Here is a 19,671-nt window from a genome sequence, read left to right on the forward strand (position 1 = left end):
CCTGAGCAGAAGTGGCCTCACATGGTTTAAGTCACCAGTGTAAACAAACCTGTGCATTTTTTTGAATCCCCCCCCCCCACCCCCCCCCGAAGCAGTGTTTTGAGGAAAGGCAATATGCAAAAGTGGGCCACTTTTTTTTTTTACGTGCCTGGGCCGATTTTGAATCCTAATCCAACCCTGCTCTGCCATTGCTAATTCTGTACTATCTTTCAGCTGTGGTAGCTTGAGAGTTCCACTAGGTCGCGGCACGTGGTTGGAGACAAAGCGGTGGCGGAAAGGTAAGCTGTGACGGTTTTGTACACAGTGTGGGTACTCAATGTCCCTCCTCATCTCTTCCTTTCTCTCCCTCACGCTCTTTCTATCTCCCTTTTCCTCTTACACTGTCTCTTTCTCTCTCTCTCTTCCTCCCTCTCTGTTTCTCTCTCTCTCACTCTTCCTCTGTTTCTCTGTTCCTCTTTCTCACACTTTCTCTCTCTTCCTCTCTCTTACTGTTTCTCTCTCTCGCTTCGTCTTTCTCACTCTTCTCTCTGTCTTCTCACTTTCTTTATTGTTCTCTCTCTCTCTTTCTCTCACTCTCACTGTTTCTCTCTTTCTCTCTGTCTTCTGCTCACTCTTTCTTTCTTTCTCTCTCTCTTCCTCTCTCCTTTGATGGACGCATGACGAGCAATCTTATCTTACTTTTTATCTAACAGGCTGTGAATCACAAATTCGACGTTCACCCCCCCAACACCACCAAAGCTGAACGCGCAAAAAATCTGCAATAATGCGTGACCATCCTGAACGCATGACAAAGTTGCTTTGGCACGTGGTGGACCCTCTTACACACACGCCGGTGGCAGAAGTTGAGCAGAGAGACTTCTTTCCGCAGCAGTGGGCAGTCACCTCTGGGCGGTGGGAGTGGATAGTGTGCAGCAGTCTGGGCGCACAAGAGCGCACAGACACCTCCGAGCAGTGGGAGTGGATGGGGTGCACCAGCCTCATTGCGCATTAGCGAAACAGAGAATTACGCATGTGCAGTTGTATGTACTCTGCAATTACTAATTCTGTACTATCATTCAGATCACTAAACTTGAGGGCTGCACTATCTCCCAGCACGTGGTTGGAGACACCGGTGGCACAAAGGTGAGCTGCGAAGATTTTTTCCAGTGTCAACCCCCCTCTCCATCTCTTCCTTTCTCTCTCTCACACTTTCTCTGTCTCTGACTCTTTCTCTCATTCTTTCTCTCTCTCTCCCTCTCTCTCACTCTTTATCTCTCTCTCTCTATCTCTCTCTCACACTGTTTCTCTCTTTCTATCTTCATTGTATCTTACTCTTTCTCTCTTTTTCTCTCACTCTTTCTCCTCTCTCTCTCTCACTCTTCCTCTCTTTGTCTGTCTTCCTCTCTCTCACTCTTTCTCTCTTCCTCTCGCACTTTCTCTCTCTCTCTTCCTTACTCTCACTCTTTCTCTCTCTCTCTCACACAGTTTATCTCTTTCTCTCTTCCTTCAAACAGAGAATTACGTGTGTGCAGTTGTATGTACTCTGCAATAACTAAATCTATACTATCTTTCAGATCACTAAACTTGACGGTGCACTATGTCCCGGCACGTGGTTGGAGACACACCGGTGGCACAAAGGTGAGTTGCGAAGATTTTCTCCAGTGTCAACACTCCCTCTCCATCTCTTCCTTTCTCTCACTCACACTATCTCTCTTTCTCTGTCTCTTCCTCTCTCTCTCATTCTTTCTTTCGCTCTTCCTCTCTCTCGCTCTTTCTCCCTCTCTCACTTTCTCTCTCTCTCTTCCTCTGTCTCTCTTTATCTCTCTCTCTTCATCTCTCTCACCTGTTTCTCTCTTTATCTCTCTCTCTTCCTCTCTCTCACACTGTTTCTCTCGTCTTCCTCTCTGTCTCACTCTTTCTCTGGCTTCCTCTCTCTCACTCTTTATCTCTTCCTCTCTCAGTCTTTCTCTATCTCTCTTCCTCTCTCTCACTCTTTCTCTTTCTCTTCCCCTCTCTCACACTAATTCTCTCTTTCTCTCTTCCTTATATCTCACTCTTTCCCTCTTTCTCTCTCTTTCTCTGTCTTCCTCTCTCTCACACTGTTTCTCTCTTCCTCTCTCTCACTCTTTCTCTCTCTCTCTTCCTCTCTCTCACTCTTTCTCTCTCTGTCTTCCTCTCTCTCACACTGTTTCTCTTTTTCTCTTCCTCGTAGCTTACTCGTTCTCTTTCTTACTCTATCTCTCTTTCTCTGTCTTCTTCTCTCTCTCACTCTTTCTCTCTTTCTCTGTCTTCCTCTCTCTCTCACTCTTTCTCTCTTCCTCTCTCTCACTCTTTCCCTCTCTCTCTCTATCTCCTTTGCTGGATGCATGACGCACCATCTTAACTTTATTTTTGTCTTGCAGGCTGTGAATCGCAAATGGGCCAGTGATGACATGCCACGGCTGTACATAGTTTTATTTGTTGTTGTTTTGTTTTATTAAAATGTTTTATATGTAAATCTATACATGACTAAGATTCTTATTTCTCCAACCTCACAAGCATCTTTTTATTAATAGTTCGTAGAGGGACACTTCCGGGCCCAAGAAGGTTGTTGGGGGTATGCTGGTGATGTGGGAAGAGGGTGCGTTACCTGCTAATGTGGGGAGATGCAGCATGAAAGGGGTATCTCTCACAGAAAGAGCTCCGGTGTGTTTTCAGAAATGCCTCGGACAAATGCCAGCTGATGGACTGAATCACAAAATGGCTTTTCAATGCTCTTATAGTGTGACTTATGAACAGTTCGTACCCAGGCTCACAGAGGGACAACTGCGGCCCGTCTGCTCGACTCACAGAGGCAGAACTACGAGCTGTCCGCTCCCAAAGGAACAGCAGCGTAGTAGCTCCCAGAGGTAGAGGCACAGCAGCGTACTAGCTCGCAAAGGTAGACAGCTGCGAGCCGACGGACTAGCTTCTAAAGGCATAGCTGCGAAGTAGTGATGTTGGGCACAGGGAGCGTGAAAGGGTTATCTTCCTACTGGTGTCCTGGAGTGGAAGTCGTGCTGCCTGGCGCTCACCTGTTTCTCCTTTATTGTTAATAAATCTTAAACCTTCACTGCGTCCAAATCATCATTACACAGAGCTCCGCTATATTAAATTGCCCCCGGAACCTTTCTTTGATATTTTCACTCGATGCGAGGCACAAGATGGCTGCTAACAGATCCTGGTTTGAAGTGTTAGCAGACAATCAGAGGACACTTCCTGCGTTGAAGTGTTAGCTGCCAATCAGAGGCAAGCTCGTGCTCGGAAGTTAGGCACCGACCAGATATATATATTCTTTTCCCTTTAATATCTCAAAAACTACTGAATGGATTTACACCATTTCTACAAAAACACGCTTTCAGGACCAAGACCTTTCTCCCTGCCAAATTTGGCGTAATTCCGTTCAGCAGTTTGACCTGTAGCCTTGTCTAAAGTTTCCTTATAGAAAATGCATTGAGAAAACACTTTTTTGGACCCCCCTTTTTTCTCAGCCCCCCCTTGACCAATCACCATTAAACTTTCAAGAAAGAAGCTGATCAAAAAAGAGAAACTTTTGGGAAAATTTCGTAAAGAATCGTCAAACAACGCCAAAGTTATAAGCAGATGGAGGGCTCCAGGCGGGGGGCCGCGCAACCCCCCTCCCAACATGAGTAAAGCTCCAAGACTGCGTGGACCCCATTAGGCCGCCACAGCCCCAGCGAGCCCCGGCTATAATTTTAAAGAAATGCCCCCAGGACCTAGCCCACCCCAGGGTCTCATTAAAATAAAACATGGGAACTGCGCCGATTTCTTTTTTTTTTTTTATGGATTTTTTTGGCCCTGGGGGTCCTTCTGGGACTCCCTGAGCAGGCCTAGGGGGTCAGGGTGTTTCTACCCTGCCCCCTTCTCTTGTTTTCTACCTTTGTTTCTCTGTTTTCTAGGGACTCGCTTCTACAGAGCCACAAGATGGCTGCCAACACTTCCTGGTTTGGAGTGTTGGCAGCCAATCAGAGTGAAGCTCGTGCACGGGACTTAGGCTACGCCCAGATATCAAAACTTTTATTTTTCTAATTTCTCAGCAACTGCTGAACAGATTTACACCATTTAAAAAAAGCTCGCTTTCTGAACCAAGCACTACCTTTGTGCCAAATTTGGTGTAATTCTGTTCAGCAGTTCGGGCTGTAGCTCGTCGCAAAATTTCCTATGGAAATTAACATGAGGAAAACGCGTTTTGGGACCCCCCTTTTTTCTCACCCCCCCTTTGACGAATCACCCCCAAAGTTTCAGGATAGGAGCTGACCTGGATAGACTTTTTTGGGGAGAATTTCACAAAGATTTGTCAAACAATGCCAAAATTAATAGCAAATCAAAAAATGCTTTTCCCATGGAAAGAAGGTTGTGAATATAACTACCTACTGGTGACCGTCAGTAGGTAATATATGTATATACATATATATATTCACATTACAACATTAACAATAAATGGAATGTGGGGTAAAGCACTCAGGAACTCCACACGGTAAGACTGAAGCTCAGTAAGTTCCTCACCCACAATTGCTGTTACAGATATTGATTGCAAATACCCACATATAGAATATGCATGCAAAGGCAGGGTCTGTGGAGCTGATACCTATGGTGATGTTATAAATGTAACTCAAAGACAATACTCACTGTGAACAAAAAACACCACCTAGGTTGTCAGCTTTGTCCAGGGATCCTGGCGATCAAACAGGAACACACAAGGCAGTAACAGCAAAATTGTAGAACTAAACACAATCACAATAGACAAGGAGTTAGCAAGCAGGAGTGCTTAACAGGAAAGGAAGAAAAATAACAGGGCACACTTCACAGAAAGCCAGTAACAAACATACAAGTTAATAGAAGCAAGACAGCAGGAATAGAAAGACAGCAAACTAGGAACTAGAACCAAGGAAATGGGGAGAAAGGCATGGACTGGAAAAGGATATACAGAAGGGGAGGCTACAAAGGTATACAAGAATAGAGCTAGATGGGGAGTTAAGAAAACAAAGTAGCACTGCAGGCTGTGCTGGAGCAGGAACAAGAATTGAGCAAAAGTTAAATACCTACGTTAGCACTGCAGGCAGTGCTAGTTCAGGAACAGGGAATTACTAGGGCTCAGGAGTCAAGGTAGCACGGCAGGCAGTGCTAGTTTAGGAACTGGGAATTACTAAAGCTCAGGCGTCAAGGTAGCAAGGCAAGCAGTGCTAGTTCAGGAATAAAGAATTACTACAGCAGCTCAGGAACAAGGAAGCACTAAAGCTCAGGAAACACTGGAAACAAGGCTATCAAAAGTTGAGGAAACAAGGGTCGGTCTCACTGTACACAGCTTCAATGACCAACCCTGGACTGTAAGGAGCTGGGGCTTAAAAGAGCTAACAGTAATCACATGCATCAGGTGTGAGCAGGCTAGCAGCATCCAACCACAGGTGAGCTGAATATCTCCACCCATCCTTGGTCTGCAGGGGTGGAGACGAAGCAGTGAGTAGGGAATTCTAGGTAACGGAGTGTCAAACATGAGCAGGCTGGCTTCAAGCATGAGCAGGCCGGCTTGCACAAAACCCGGCATGGATTGGGAATGGATAGCAATTTGTAAGTAGCATCCAAATGACTGGAGGTCAGTATATGCATGAAGGGGAGGGTCTGAAAGTTTTTTGGAACACTGGAGAGCCCCACAATTCAGCCCCCTGGTAGTGGACAAGAGAATACAGTGAGCGAGTCATGACACTCTATTGCTGCCACTAGTAAGTCCCCCACAGCGGGATTGCTAAGACATTGTCAGAGACCCTGCCCCCTTTCTCAACCGCTCTGCAAAGGGGCCTTTTGACACACTACTGGTTGGAGGATAAAGTCCCCTTGACTGCTGAGGGTCGTTGGGGGCCAAGAACCCCTATGGTTGCCACAAGTAAGTCCCCCATAGCAGGATTGCTGAAATGTCGTTGAAGGCCTTGCCCCCTTTCTCAACCACTCTGCAAAGGGGCCTCCTGGTGCAATACTGGTTGAGGGATGAAGTCTCCTTGGCTGCAGAGGGGTGTTGGGGGCCAAGAACCCCAGTTGTTGCCACAAGTAAGTTCCCCACAGAGCCTATGGGTGAGCGTGCCAGTAAACCCTGCTTCACCGGGGGTTGGCAGAGTTTTTGCCAAACTCCGCGTTCTAAGTAGCATGTGGATTGGCAAAACTCTGCAAACTCCACCGGCAGAGTAGAGTTTACCACCCACAACTAGCTAATATGTCATACATTTCTTACAGTTAGTAAGTCTGTTATGTACTTTTGATTTGCTTATCAACATGTAGGCCATTCCCATATCACCCATTCTGGAAACCCTCATTGATGATGTTGTGTGTTAGACCTGGCATCTTTGACGTGTTTGCCCGTCTTTTCTGCTCGTTACCTCCTGTTTTTGACTGTGTGCTTTATTTTGTTTTTGCTAGTTTTAGAACTCTGGGCACTTTACCACTGCTGTGCAGTGTTAAAGTGCAAGTGCACACTGTGCAAATTGTGATTATGATTGGTTATCCATGATTGGCATATTTGATTTACTGGTAAGACCCTAGTAAAGTGCACTCTGTTTGCCCAAGGCTTGTGAAGCAAAGGGGCCTACAGCACTGATTGTGCCACCCACCTGAGTAGGACTGCAAACATGTCTCAGGCCTGCCACTGCAGTGCCTGTGTGGGCAGTTTTAAACAACCATGTCAACCTGGCAAGTGCAACCACTAGCCAGGCCCAAACCTTTGTTTTTAGTACATGTAAGGCACCCCTAAGGTAGGCCCAAGGTAGCCCCATGGGCAGGGTGCAGTGTATTTACAAACTAGTGCATGTACTGGTGTGTTTTACATGTCCTTGTAGAGAAATACTGCTAATTTAATGTTTCACTATTGCAAGGACTATCTCTCCCATAGGTTACCAATGTAGCTGCCTTGTAACCTTTTACAAGTGTAACTTCCAATTGGGAAGAGATAGAGATTTGGAGTCTCTGAACTCAAAATTTAAAAATACATTTCAATTTGGAAAACTCAGTGGGCCCGATTCACAGAACTAACTTAAGACACAATCCTAAACTTACTACCATTTTGGTATTCACAGAAGGCACTTACTCATTTTGGTATTCACAGAAGGCACTTACTCATTTCGGTATTCACAGAAGTTAGAACTCATCTCCCCTGCACCTGTTTCCATCTTTGATTTTGACGCATCCCAGGTACATTGTGATCAAAGTGATGCATCCATAGTTTCCTAAGGATTGAACTCTTCTGAACCTTTTAAAAGTGATATCTTTGCTTGTGTATGTTGGATTTTTGTAATGTTGGTCTTGTTTTATTCAGATAAATATTGGTTATTTTTCTAAACTGGAGTGGTGTCCTTTTGTACTGTTTCCACTGAGTTACTGTGTGTGTATGTACAAATGCTTTACACATTGTGTCGGAGATAAGCTTGACTGCTCATGCCAAGCTACCAAGGGGGTGAGCAGAGGTTATTTTAGCTGTATAATCCCCTTACCCTGACTAGAATAAGGGCCCCTATGTGGACAGGCTACAAGCCACTGCCAACTAGAGACCCCTAATTTCTAACACGGTGCCTGAAGATGTAGGCATCATGCTCGCTCCCCGGGTATTTTGCTAGCACATTGGTGAACAGAACATCTCCAGATGCTCTATGATGACCTGGACATTGATAGAGTAGGTGTGCTTCTGGTTCCTGTACAGATGTGATGTTTCTGCATGGGGTACTAGTTGCACTAGGGGTCAAGCCGTGGCACCTAGCACATTGGGAAATACCGCAATGGCATACAAACCTTGTTTTGTCTCCAGCTGCTGTTGTTGTGCCTTGGGGAAGAGGTGGTACTGGGGTGTGGGTAGACGATGGCACCCAGGACAGAGGGTAAGAAGGCAGAAAAAGATGGCTGCAATAGTCCTGCAACTCTGGCTGTTGTGATCTGGAATGAACCAGATGCCAGCATGTAGAGGACTGCCATCAGCTTGACCTGCAGAGGGATGTTGGTGGGCCTGGCAGTTGGTGGCTGGAGCCTTGGTGCTATCTTGTTCAGCAGTTGTATTATGGAGTCTCTCCTGAGTCTGTAATATCTGATGACCTCATCCTTCCTGAGTTCAATAAGGGCAAAGCGCTGGCAAAAATGTCCTTGGAAAGTTCGGGAGTGCCAATGGTCAAATCCTTGTAGTATTTAAAGACTACTTTAGACTGGTGGCAAAAATAAAGAAGTTGCCTGCAGACAGTGTATATTTTGGGTTGACGAGACGGGGAAAGGAGAGAGGTGTGTGCATATGTGTATATGTTTGTGTGGGGGTGGTTGTGCGTGTGAGTAGTTATTTGTGTGTTGGCTGTGTGTGTGTGTGTGTGTGTGTGCGTGCATTTTGCCTATCTGTTTAGTGCATTGTGGGACTTGTACTTTTGATTTACTTCATTTGAGACAATTGGCACCTTGGTGGACCTGGCCCTTTCTGCATGGTTAGCCCCAAACCTTTTTACTTCCTCCGCCTATTTTTCTGACCCTGTTTTTGTTGGCTTTAAGACTCTGAGCACTTTACCACTGCAAATCTGTGCTAAAGTGTGGGCACTCTCTCATCTAAATATGGTATGATTGGTTTACACCCGTTTGGAAGATTTGATTTACTTGTAAGTCCCTTGTAAAGTGGTATCCCAAACACCTTGGGCCTGTAAATTAAATGCTACTCGTGAGCCCACAGCATTGCTTGTGCCACCCACAGACGTAGTCTTTCAAACCTGTTTCAGGACTGGCGCTGCAAGGCCTGTGTGCACAGTTTACTGCCACTTTGACTTGCCATTTAAAATGACTTGCCAAACCTTACACGCCCCTTTAATTGCACGTAGGTCTAAAATAGGCCCTAGGTAGCCCTGTGGGCAGGGTGCTGTGTAAGTAGAAGATAGGACATGAGCCTATATGTGTGGCATGTCCGGATAGTGACAAACAACCTATTTTGATTCTCACTGCTGTGAGTCCTACTCCTCTCATAGACTAGCTTTGGGAATTTCCTTTTATATACTTAATTGGTAATTCTTGATCTGAGAAGAGTGGCATTGCCATGAGTGGTATGTTTTGAATGGTAGTGATAAATCCTACTTACCGGTGTAGGTAGATTTTACATTAATATTTTAGAAATGCCACTTTTAGAAAGTAGGCATTTCTCTGTGCTTATGGCTCTTCTACGCTTTGCAGCATGACTCCAAAACATGTTTGAGCTAGGCATGAAAGCTACACTTTGTGTATATTTTCCTGACAGTCACAACATATGAAGGGCAGTGTGTGACAGGGATTACATCTGCATCCATCTGCTTACTGATGGTGCTCCTGGGCTGGGAGAATGAGAGGCGTTTTCCCTTAACATTTCTATAGGTTTTGTCCTGCCTCCACACAAAGGGCTGATTTACGTGCTACTGACATCTGAAGCCTGGGCTGGGTTGAAAGGGATTGTTTCACACTTCTAAGGGTTACTTTGATTTCACCCCTCGATCAAAGACAATTTGAGTATAAGTACAGGGGCTCTGACCCCATGTTTTTAGGCACTGAGTGGACTTGTAACGAGATGCTGCCGGCTAGTTGTCAGAAAGCTGCTGTGCTATCAGGAGAAACTGCCATTGGGACTTCTTGCTTTGCTGTGTTGGCCTGCTGCCTGCTGAATTGCTGGACTAAAGAAAGGACTGCTATTGTGCATCTGGCCTGAATGTGCTGGACTGCCTGCCTACCATGCTGTGTGCCCCAGTGCTCTCCAAGGGTTTGTGGGCTGGCCCTCCTCTCCACCTGTACTTGTGGGATGGCAGAGATTCCAGTACCCAGCCTAGAACCGGCTGTAGGGTTCTGAGTCCAGCCATTTCACTTCCCAAAAGGGACAGCTTATGGTGAGCTCTACCCCAGATAGCTGAACGGAGCCATTCCACCTTCAAAAGAAAGGAGTATTTGTCAATCGCGTGTTTTTCCTTGGGCTGCCATCTCTAACGGGAGAGTTGATGCCAACAGGAGGGAAATCCCAGGAAGGGGCAGGAGCGGAGCAGATGAACTCCCCTGACATCGTGTGGTGGGCATTGCCTGGTGGCTCGAAGAAGACCCACGGTATGCTTCCGTAGGGGGATCAAGAGAAGAGTAGCCCCCAGCCCTGCAGTGGCGCCGGCATCCCTGGAGAGGGGTGAGGTTGTCCCGCACACCTATGCGGATGGTGCTGTATGTAACAAGTAGGACCATGGCCTCAAGAAGCCCAACACTGGCAGCTTGCTACACTGGCTGTAAGGTACTGCCAGCCCGCGCTCCTTCACGGGCAGGCAGCACCAGAGAAGGCCGCACTGTGGTTTTCCCAGAGAAGGCTGCACTGTGGTTTCGGGCAGCGGCAGCACATATTGGTGGGCAGCTTATTTTCCTTCTCGGCACACTGATCCCTGTAGTTGGTGCCTTCCCCCCACTTCCTTGACCGAACGTACCTTGGGGAAACTTGTTAGGTGCTTTAGCCTCACAGGGTAGATCCTCAACAAAGGCCGTTGTATTTTGGAGAACTGCCTGAAAGTACTGTATTACCAGTACTAGGTGTGCATATGCTTCAGTGCCCAGTGTGGCCATACTAGATAACCATATAAAGCTTAATAGAAAGTGCAGGTGCACTCCACCCTATATGTTTCTGGTTTTATTCTGTAATTTGTGTACTACTGGTGATGTTTGGTGATTTAGGTGTTTCCTCTCTAACCTAACTGTTGCATTTCATGCATTGATGTCATAATGTATGTTGTTTTGATTCTTGCATTGTCAGGATAACAAGTACTATCTAAGGATTTGCATAACAAGCACAGTATTTATGATTTATGTTATTTTAGTCTTGTGTTATGGATAATAAACCATGTATGTTTTATCTAGCCCTGTGTGGAGTCTCTTTTGTGGTGTATTCATTGTGTTTCATTGTGAGTGTGTTGCACAAACGCTTTACACATCACCTCTGATGATGTGCCTGCCTGCTCTACGTCAAGCTACCAGAGGGTGAGCACAGGTTATCTTTGGTGTGTAACTTACTTGCCCTGACTAGAGTAGTGGGTTCTGTAGGCTTAGGTGCATACCCTTGCCAACCAGAAACCCCATTTCTACCACAACTTAAGCACAACGGCCCTAGCCCCTGGCTCTTGAAGAGTCAGACTGCCTGCATATACCCCCTCTAGCTGTGTCAAGGACTGCAGTACAGTGGTTTGAACCTGCTGAGGTAAAACTGATGCAATCATTCAAGGGGGGGGTGGCACGCATTTGGTGGCTGTGGTCATCCCCCCCCCCCCCGCTTTTATCTGCGGCCGTCGCGGTGTGGTAAGTGTATGTAAATGTAAATGTATAGGTATTTATATAGCGCCGATCACCACTACGGGTATCTCAGCGCTGTACTCATACCGCTGAAGGAACCCTTCCTGGCTTTCCATGTGAGGTGTCCACTCCTGGGCACCCCCATGGTGAGACCACGCATCCCAGCGCTGTTGGGGCCGTTGTGGAGATTAAGCAAGCTATTGCCCAGAGTTGCAGCGTGGGACCCATGATTAGAATAGGCACTGAGGCGAGAATATCCGGTCCGTGGAATTTGTAGCCCGAGACCCTGCCGCGACGGGGATCGAACCCTGGTCCCGCACCAGTGCTCTGCATCGAGGTCTGCCACTCTAACCATTGAGCCACACTTCTCCAATACAGGGGCCAATGCCACCCATCCCCCCCCACCCGCACTTACCTGCGACCGTCGAGGGCCGGTAAATGCATGGACCGTACCACCCATCCCCCTCACCTGCTCCCACCTGCAGCTGTCACGGGGCAGCAAACGGCCCGACCACCACGGGTGGCAAAGGTCTAGCTAAGCCACTAAATCATCCCTTGCCATTGCTTTAAAAAAACAGGAACTCTTGTAAACCTAAGAAAGGAAAAGAAACTATTTGTCTTTCCCTGTAAAGCAAGAGAGCAGTTCCAAGAAAATAATCATGCTCACGCTCTCACTGGTAAATTAGGTTTCATCCACATAATACGGTAACACCGATGGCAAGGGCTGATAAGATTCTCTGCTTGCAGATCCCGCCCTTCACTTGAAATTCACTTCTTAAGATTTCATGAAAGGCAGAACCACAGTAGACAGGGCACTGCGAGTCTGCTTGTTATCTTTTTCAACACAGCCGCGAATAAGGATAACCCCCTCTGGAACCAATTAGTTTTTCTTTATAAAAAATTTAAATAATTCCAAGCAATGGTCTCTTCAAAGCAAGACGCATCCAGCGCCACAGAGCCGGATATCACCTGATGGGGAAGAAAGCTCTCTCGTGAAGGGGCGAAATTGAATTATGTGACGCAGCAGGGCGCCGCGAGCCAGCCAAGCCCAATTATCTTGTCAATATTCACTAGCCAAAATTGCCCATTATGGGCTACCTAATCTGTGCTAAATATTTTATCTGCTCCTAGTTCTAGTTACCAGGCTGGCATTTTTATGGCAGGTACTTCACAGTCTGCAGAGCTGAAAAAAGTTTACAGGGGCTTTCAACAAATTCTGAGTTTTCTCGCTGAATGCCAACTAGCCCGAGGATGGAGCACCAGATTTCAGCAGTGAGGAAAAAGTGAATTCATTAATGCCCTTTGCAAATTTGCATTACACACAAGCTACTTCAGGCGACGCCGAGAGCAAAGAAAGTCCAAACATTCACTATTCAAGTGTTTGACGAGTTTAGGATGTGGGCAGTGCTGGAAATGTAAAGAAATGTACTCCGGGCACCCATAAATTGGGGTCAAGGTGGTGCAGCTGAGTCACAAGGGGCGGAATGATGAAAAGCAGAGTCTGACAGTCAACTTATGCACTTATTTTTTTTAAACTCTGCTGCAAAGAAATTGGTAACAAGGACAAATGTTTCTGCAAATTTGTTCGGACTTAATTGGTCACAAAGCGGCTGCATTTTTTAAATATATTGCACCGTTAAAGCGGGTGCTGCAGAGAACTTTGTGTGCCCGGGGATAATAATGGTAAGATAACGTTGGCGGTCAAGGCACATTCTGTAGAAATCTGTCTTGTCCAGTCGCAGATTTGACTCATAAAGTCGTATAGAGGGTTAACGAGCCTGCTGCAAAGCACATCATGTAACATGCAGATCACATATTTATATTTAATGTAGAGAGAGAAGTGAGCCACTGCTTCCAACACAGAGATGTTTTTTCACATACAGTTCATAAGTTGCAATTCTTCTAATATAGTACAATGAACTATGAACCAGCATCAAGGAGCTGAGTACAAACAGCAAGGCATAGATTTAGATCTCTCTTTCTTTTTTCATAATCATTTTTCCATGGTTGCTTAAAAGGGTTCCTTTGGATAGTAATGAAATGTTAGTGGTGCAGACAAGCCATTTACTGTGAAATGTTTTAAATCATGACTTGGGGGCCTATTAGGATGGCGGGTGGCACCCTAGTGGTGCTGGAACCGGCCGCCAGTGGTGCGGCTCTCCCTCCCCGCAATTAGGATGCCACCGCCACTGTGGCGGTGGCATCCCCCATCCACATCATTGTGGCGGGTGGTGCACACAGCACCGCCCACCACAATGCTGTGGCTGCACACTGTGCATTTGCATGCACAACGTGGCTGGCACCGCACAGTGCCTTCCACGTCGTCCATGCAAATGCAGGTGGGTACCATAGGTACCCCCATGTGCCCCCCCACCCCCCAACATCCTGGGGGCCTGCAACGGGCCCCCAACTGAGGAATCCGTATGCCTTTCAAGGCTGCTTCCCGCTCCCATCGTAATATGGATGGCGGTGTCTAGCAGACACCACCACCAATCCAGAGTTATGATTTTGTAAACATTTTAGTGAAAAAGTGCCACAAAGCACCAACTCAGGATATCTGGTCGAGCTGGACTGTGTCAAAGTCACACTTTCAAGCCGACCATGATGGAGAACAGGTGGAATACAGTCATCAGGTTGGGCCCGCTGACGTTTTCTTTCTCAAATTCATGTCAAGAGTCCTGAAAGCGGCGTAGAGGGCTGTGGGGAGCAGGGAGAGTGTCACGGGTGGCTGCCAGCATAACCCAAGTATCCTAAAGTCAAGTCACTGCAGATGGGCATTCCTGACGCTTTGCATTGGCAGTCCCTATGAGCGGTCGATGCTGTAGTGAAAAGAGGTGGCTGCCGGAGCTTCATGCTGAATCAAGGTGCGAGCGTCGAAGTGTTGGTGTTCTTCTCCTCATTGCTCAAACCGCTCCTCAAAAAACCATCCGCAGACCCCAAGGACCTCAAGAACTACCTGCCATTCTCTCTGCTCCCCTTCCCTGTCAAAGTCCTGGAAAAAGCTATCAACCGCCAACTCATAAACTACCTAGAGAACTACGTCCTCCTGGACCTATCATAATCCGGGTGCTGCTCAAACCACAGAACAGAAACCGCCCTAATCGATGACATCCAAACTTTCCTAGCCTGGAGAGAAACGGCCACCCTGATCCCCTCGACCTCTCGGCAGCCTTTGACACTGTGTCCCACTGGACACTCCTAAAAAGGCTCCGTAAGATAGAGATCCAAGGGGATGCCCTCAAGTGGATCACATCCTTCATCACCAGAATAACCCAGAGCATCCACAACCTACCCTACACCTCAGACCCCAAGAACATCATCTGCAGCATCCTCCAAGTTTTCTCTCTCAGCCCTACCCTGTTCAACACCTACTTGACCCTGCTAGCCAACAATATCAAGATCCATGGACTGAGCATCATATCATAGGCAGACGACACCCAACTCATCCTCTCTCTATCCTCAGACCCCCTCCACCAAAGCCAACTTCCACCAATGCATGACCAGATTCGCACAATGGATGCTATCAAACTGTTTTAAACTCGACACCGACAAAACAGAGGTACTCATCTTCAGGAACAACACATCCTTGTGGAACAACTCCTGGTGACCTGCAGAACTGGGACCCTCACTCACACTCACAGGACACACCAGGAACCTCAGTATCATACTGGTCCGCCCAATTTCATCCCTTGCCTCAGCACTAGACATTGTATCCATAGGGTCCACCCTCCCCTGTCCAGATTCCGGGAACTAAAGTGTGCTAGGCCACTGATGCTCCAGGACTTCAAAAAGTGTTCAGTTCCCTGGAGTGGACCCTTCTCAGGACGTGCTAATCAAAATGGGGTTGAGACCTAGGTTTTGAGCCTGCGTCTGTGCCCTTTATGATGGGCCGTAGGCACGGGTGCGGGTGAATGGTGTACACTCCCCCCCAGATTTCCTGCCTGCCATGGCACCAGACAGGGTTGCCCCATCACCACTTCTTTTTGCCTTTGCCATAGAACACTAGCCCCGTTGATACAATGTGATGCCCACATTTGGGGGTTCGACTGGAGGATGGCATGGGAAGAAAGAATATCACTCTATGCTGATTGTGTCCTTCTGTTGATGGCCCATAAGCCAGATTCAGGACCATTCTCTCTTTCCTGGAAGCCTCAGGGACGTATCAGGTCTGTCAGTCGAACAATTTCTCGGGATCGGTTTGATGCTCAAATAGGTCCACCTCTCAATCCCCCCAATTCTGTAATGCTATTACAGGGCAGAATATTAGGGTGATCAAGTGAGGGAAGGAAACAGCAAGGAAGGAGGCCTGCAGAAGAAACAATACAATATTGTGAAATGATTGCCCAATGTTTTCCTTAATTGACACAAATTAATAAAAAGTGTGCAAATAAGCACCTGTAAAATAAAAGACCAGTTTATTTACCATATAGTACAGCAAAAAATGGGAATCCTGCCACACTCAGAGAAGCTACTGTGGTGAATTTCCTGTATGAACACAAGCATAGTCTAATGAGCTAGCTGAACATTAATGTAACCCACTTTTAAAAAAATGACACGTTTAAGAAGCTGCTAATACCCACCACAGAAATCATGAAGCCTTGCATCACAGGGGAAGAGCAAGTCCTTTTGACTCTTATGAATCCCCTGTTGAACATCAAAGAAACCAAACAACGAAAGAGTGTGCCTTCTCAGGAGAAGAGCGAGCATGGAGAATCAAACTTGATTCTTTAAAAAAGCCCTCACTCACCTACCATGTCACCTACCTAGTTGGTGACATGCTTCATCATCGGAAGGCCCAGTGCCTGCCCGGTGTGCTTCAACGCCAGAATTACTGCAGAGCAGGTTAATGTTGTTTGGGTGACAAGTGAAAGTGATTGTGTGGTGGTTTAAAAAAGTCTAGATTGTGTCCAAAAATAATTTAATTCGTTGGCCAACCAGACACGAATAAAAACAAAGTAAGGGATGTATGAGCTGGATAGATTAATCAGTTATGTCTCACTGTGCGTGGGCAACATGTTTCTGCCTATAAGTTGCTAATGGCCAGGCATTCTTCAGTGTTACTGTGGAGTCGACAAGGTCCGGTTATTAAGGGTTACAGCAGGTACCGAGCGGGTGCCTGGCTTTGACGGCAGTGTGCCTACTAGCCACCACCCCCCCGTCTGAGACCCATGGTATGAATAATCATTACACCCCATATATATTTAGATTCCTCCAAATAGGAAGAACTCCACAGTAACAGTAGGTTACTAAAAATTTAGATTTTTTCACATTTTGGACCTCATGGTTAGGGTGGGCCTTAGCGCGCTCATACTGCCGAGGTTCACACTTTGGTATACAAGGTATATGCTACATAACAAAGTGTTCACTGTATATCAAGCATAATATAGGTACAATGTCTAGGATACTTGGCTGGGCAGTGGACATTATAAGGTTTCACATAGAAGATACGTTGGGTCGCAAAATGATAGTAGGTCCTGCTCAAGTGAATTTAGCCATGAGGAGCGATTTCACTTCTTTTTTGAAGAATGCCGTAGATGGATTAAGTCTGGTTTCTGGGGGTAGAGCATTCCAAATTCTGGGCGCCATCCCTGAAAATGTTCGGCTATATGTTTTTTTCTTGTTGAATCTTTGTGGTTTCAGTAGAAGGTTTCTAGCACTTCTTGAGGATCTGACACCACAAGAGGGCACCAATTCAGTGCCAGATAGCTGGGTGTGTTGTGATGAATGGCTTTATGTGTCATACATGCTATTTTCAAATGAATTCTGGCTTCAAAAGGTAGGAAATTGAGGGATTTTAGGTCAGGGGATATGTGGAAACTTCTTTTGGAGCCAGTGATAAGCCCCGCTGTGGCATTGATTGAGGCTCTTAGAGGGGCCGTTGCCGCTCTGGGCAGGCCGCAGAGAGAGAGACACTTCTGTAATCCACTCTTGGGATGACTAGAGCCTGTACTGCCAGCTTGAAGTCCTAATCCGGCAGGAAAGGTTTCAGTTTTCTCAAAGTGTTTATCTGAAAGTTTGCTCCTTTTGTTGCGTTGCTGATGTGTTTTTGCATATTGAGGTTTCTGTCCAGTGATATTCCCAACGATTTTGCTGAATCAACGATGAGGGGTTGGCAGTTGAGTGCAGTAAGGTGTTTGATCCAGTCTTGCATTATGGGTACTTGGGCAGGGGGAGCGATGAGGAGCAATTCGGTTCTGAGGGCATTCAATTTTAGATGATTTTCTGCCAGCCATGTCTGACTTTTTCCGAGAATAGCGTTGAGCGATTTGATGTCTTCTAGGGTATGGATCTTAAGGTACAGTTGTGTGTCGTCAGCGTACATGCGGTATTGCACGTTAGACGAGTAGAGAATTTCAGTTGAGGGGTTCCATGAAAAGATTGAACAATGTCGGTAATGCAGATCCTTGTGGGACTCCTAAAGTGACTGGGACAGGTTTGGACAGGGCGTGATTGACCTTGAATCGTTGTGATCTGTTTTGGAGGAATGAAGTAAACCAACTTAGAACTGATCCATCTAATCCCATTCTGTGTTTCAGAAGGTCTATCAGATTATCGTGTTTGACAGTGTCAAAGGCCGAGGAAAGGTCTAGCAAGATGGGTAAACAGGCACCGTTCTGATCTAGGATTTGTAGGGCATCGTCAATTATATAGGTCATGGCCGATTCGGTGCTGTGACCTGCACGGAAACCTGATTGGTATTTGTTGAGTAGGTTAAACTGTTCAGCAGCTGGAGGTGTACACATTTTTCTAAGAGTTTGGCCAGTGTAGGGATGTTTGATATAGGACGGTAATTCCACAGTGTAAGCCATAGGTTTCTTTAGAATGGGGGATACCTGCCCGACCTTGAGGATGTCAGGGATGACACCTTGGCGTAAAGAGCTATTTAGTTATCCTGAGAAGGCACACTCTTTCGTTGTTTTGACCATATGAACTGGGGGACCAAGAGTGCTCCTTAGATTCCCTCTCTCTCTTGTTGATATTTCGTCAAATAAACAATCCAAGTATATTATGTCATCAGTATGGCCACAGCGCTTATTAATGTCATATTGCAATCTTGAACCATAACGAATTACCAACGAAAAGAAACTTCAGTCATAAATAGTACTGTGTGCCCCCACAGTGTCATTGGCTAATGTTATAACAACAAAATAAAGTTTGCAGCGCTCCTGAGCTCACCTGTCTACCAGTGGATATCCTCCAGAACACTAGCATACAAGTTTTATTCAGTCTGTAATCTCCAAGTGTAGCAGATAGGAGGTTCTTCCCTGCCGCAATGAGATCACAGGAAAATGAACAGTCAGCACAAGAATCCTTTGTGATCGCCTTCTACATTTCTTCTCCTCCTAACAGGCTAAAGAGGTCAACAAACTGATCACTGGGTAGAGCTTTGGTGCAAGAGCACCCTTACTGAGTCAAACAAGGGCCCAGAGATGCGAATACGATCCTCTTCAAAAGGCTGCTTTTGGAAATAATCGTCTGGACCTGGCCTGGAGCCTCAACAGTAGCCCCACAACCGGACTAATCTCGACAGATGGACCAAGCTGCTGCTTAATGCGCTCGGCAGAGTGGCTTTATACAAAATGATGGTCCTCCTGCCCCTTCTGTACGTTCTCTAGAATTTCCCCATCCCTGTGGTTAGTCCCATGACCCCCCGGATCATGGAAATTCCTCTGGGATAATAAACCTCCCAGGGTCTCTTTTGACAAATGTGGCCGGCATCCACGTCTACAATTGGGAACCACATACCATTGCAATGAATGACTGGATGAATGGAGGGCGGGCTACATTTAGACTAGAGGTCTCCCTGATCAGCTTTGACAATTATATTGTCATGCTTATGGGACACCAATCCCCTGTTTACTCCCGGGAATAATCAAAGTGGTCTTCTTGACTTTGAGAGATGGACAAGGTGAATGGGTGGGTGGCCCTAGAGACTCCACAGTGGACCGGTAGATGGCTGGACCGGGGGGGGGGGGGCACGGCTGGAGGGGTCCAAGGGGTGGGATGCTATTGGCATCTCTTGGCTTGGCGACATTTGGGAAGGTAATCTCTTGAAAACCTTCCACGACCTCCATATATCGTTTTCCCTTCACCAATCACAATTCTAACTCTGCTACGTACTCTCAGGATATCAAGCCGCACTGGTTGGTCCCCCCGCTTACAACACCATCGAGGTCAGGCCCCTTATGGGCACACTAGCCAAAGGGGGTGTCTCGCAGGTTTATAATGCCCTGATCAGTCATTCCATCTGTACAATGTCACACTTGAGAGAGTGTTGGGAGTGATGGCTGGGCCAGTTAGAAGCAGGGGAGTGGAGCGAGGCATGTATGGTACTCCGTACCATGGCCATCTCTGCCCGGTTACGTCTCATCC

The sequence above is a fragment of the Triturus cristatus genome, chromosome 6, assembly GCF_964204655.1.
Source record: "Triturus cristatus chromosome 6, aTriCri1.1, whole genome shotgun sequence".
In the NCBI taxonomy this organism is placed as follows: Eukaryota; Metazoa; Chordata; class Amphibia; order Caudata; family Salamandridae; genus Triturus; species Triturus cristatus.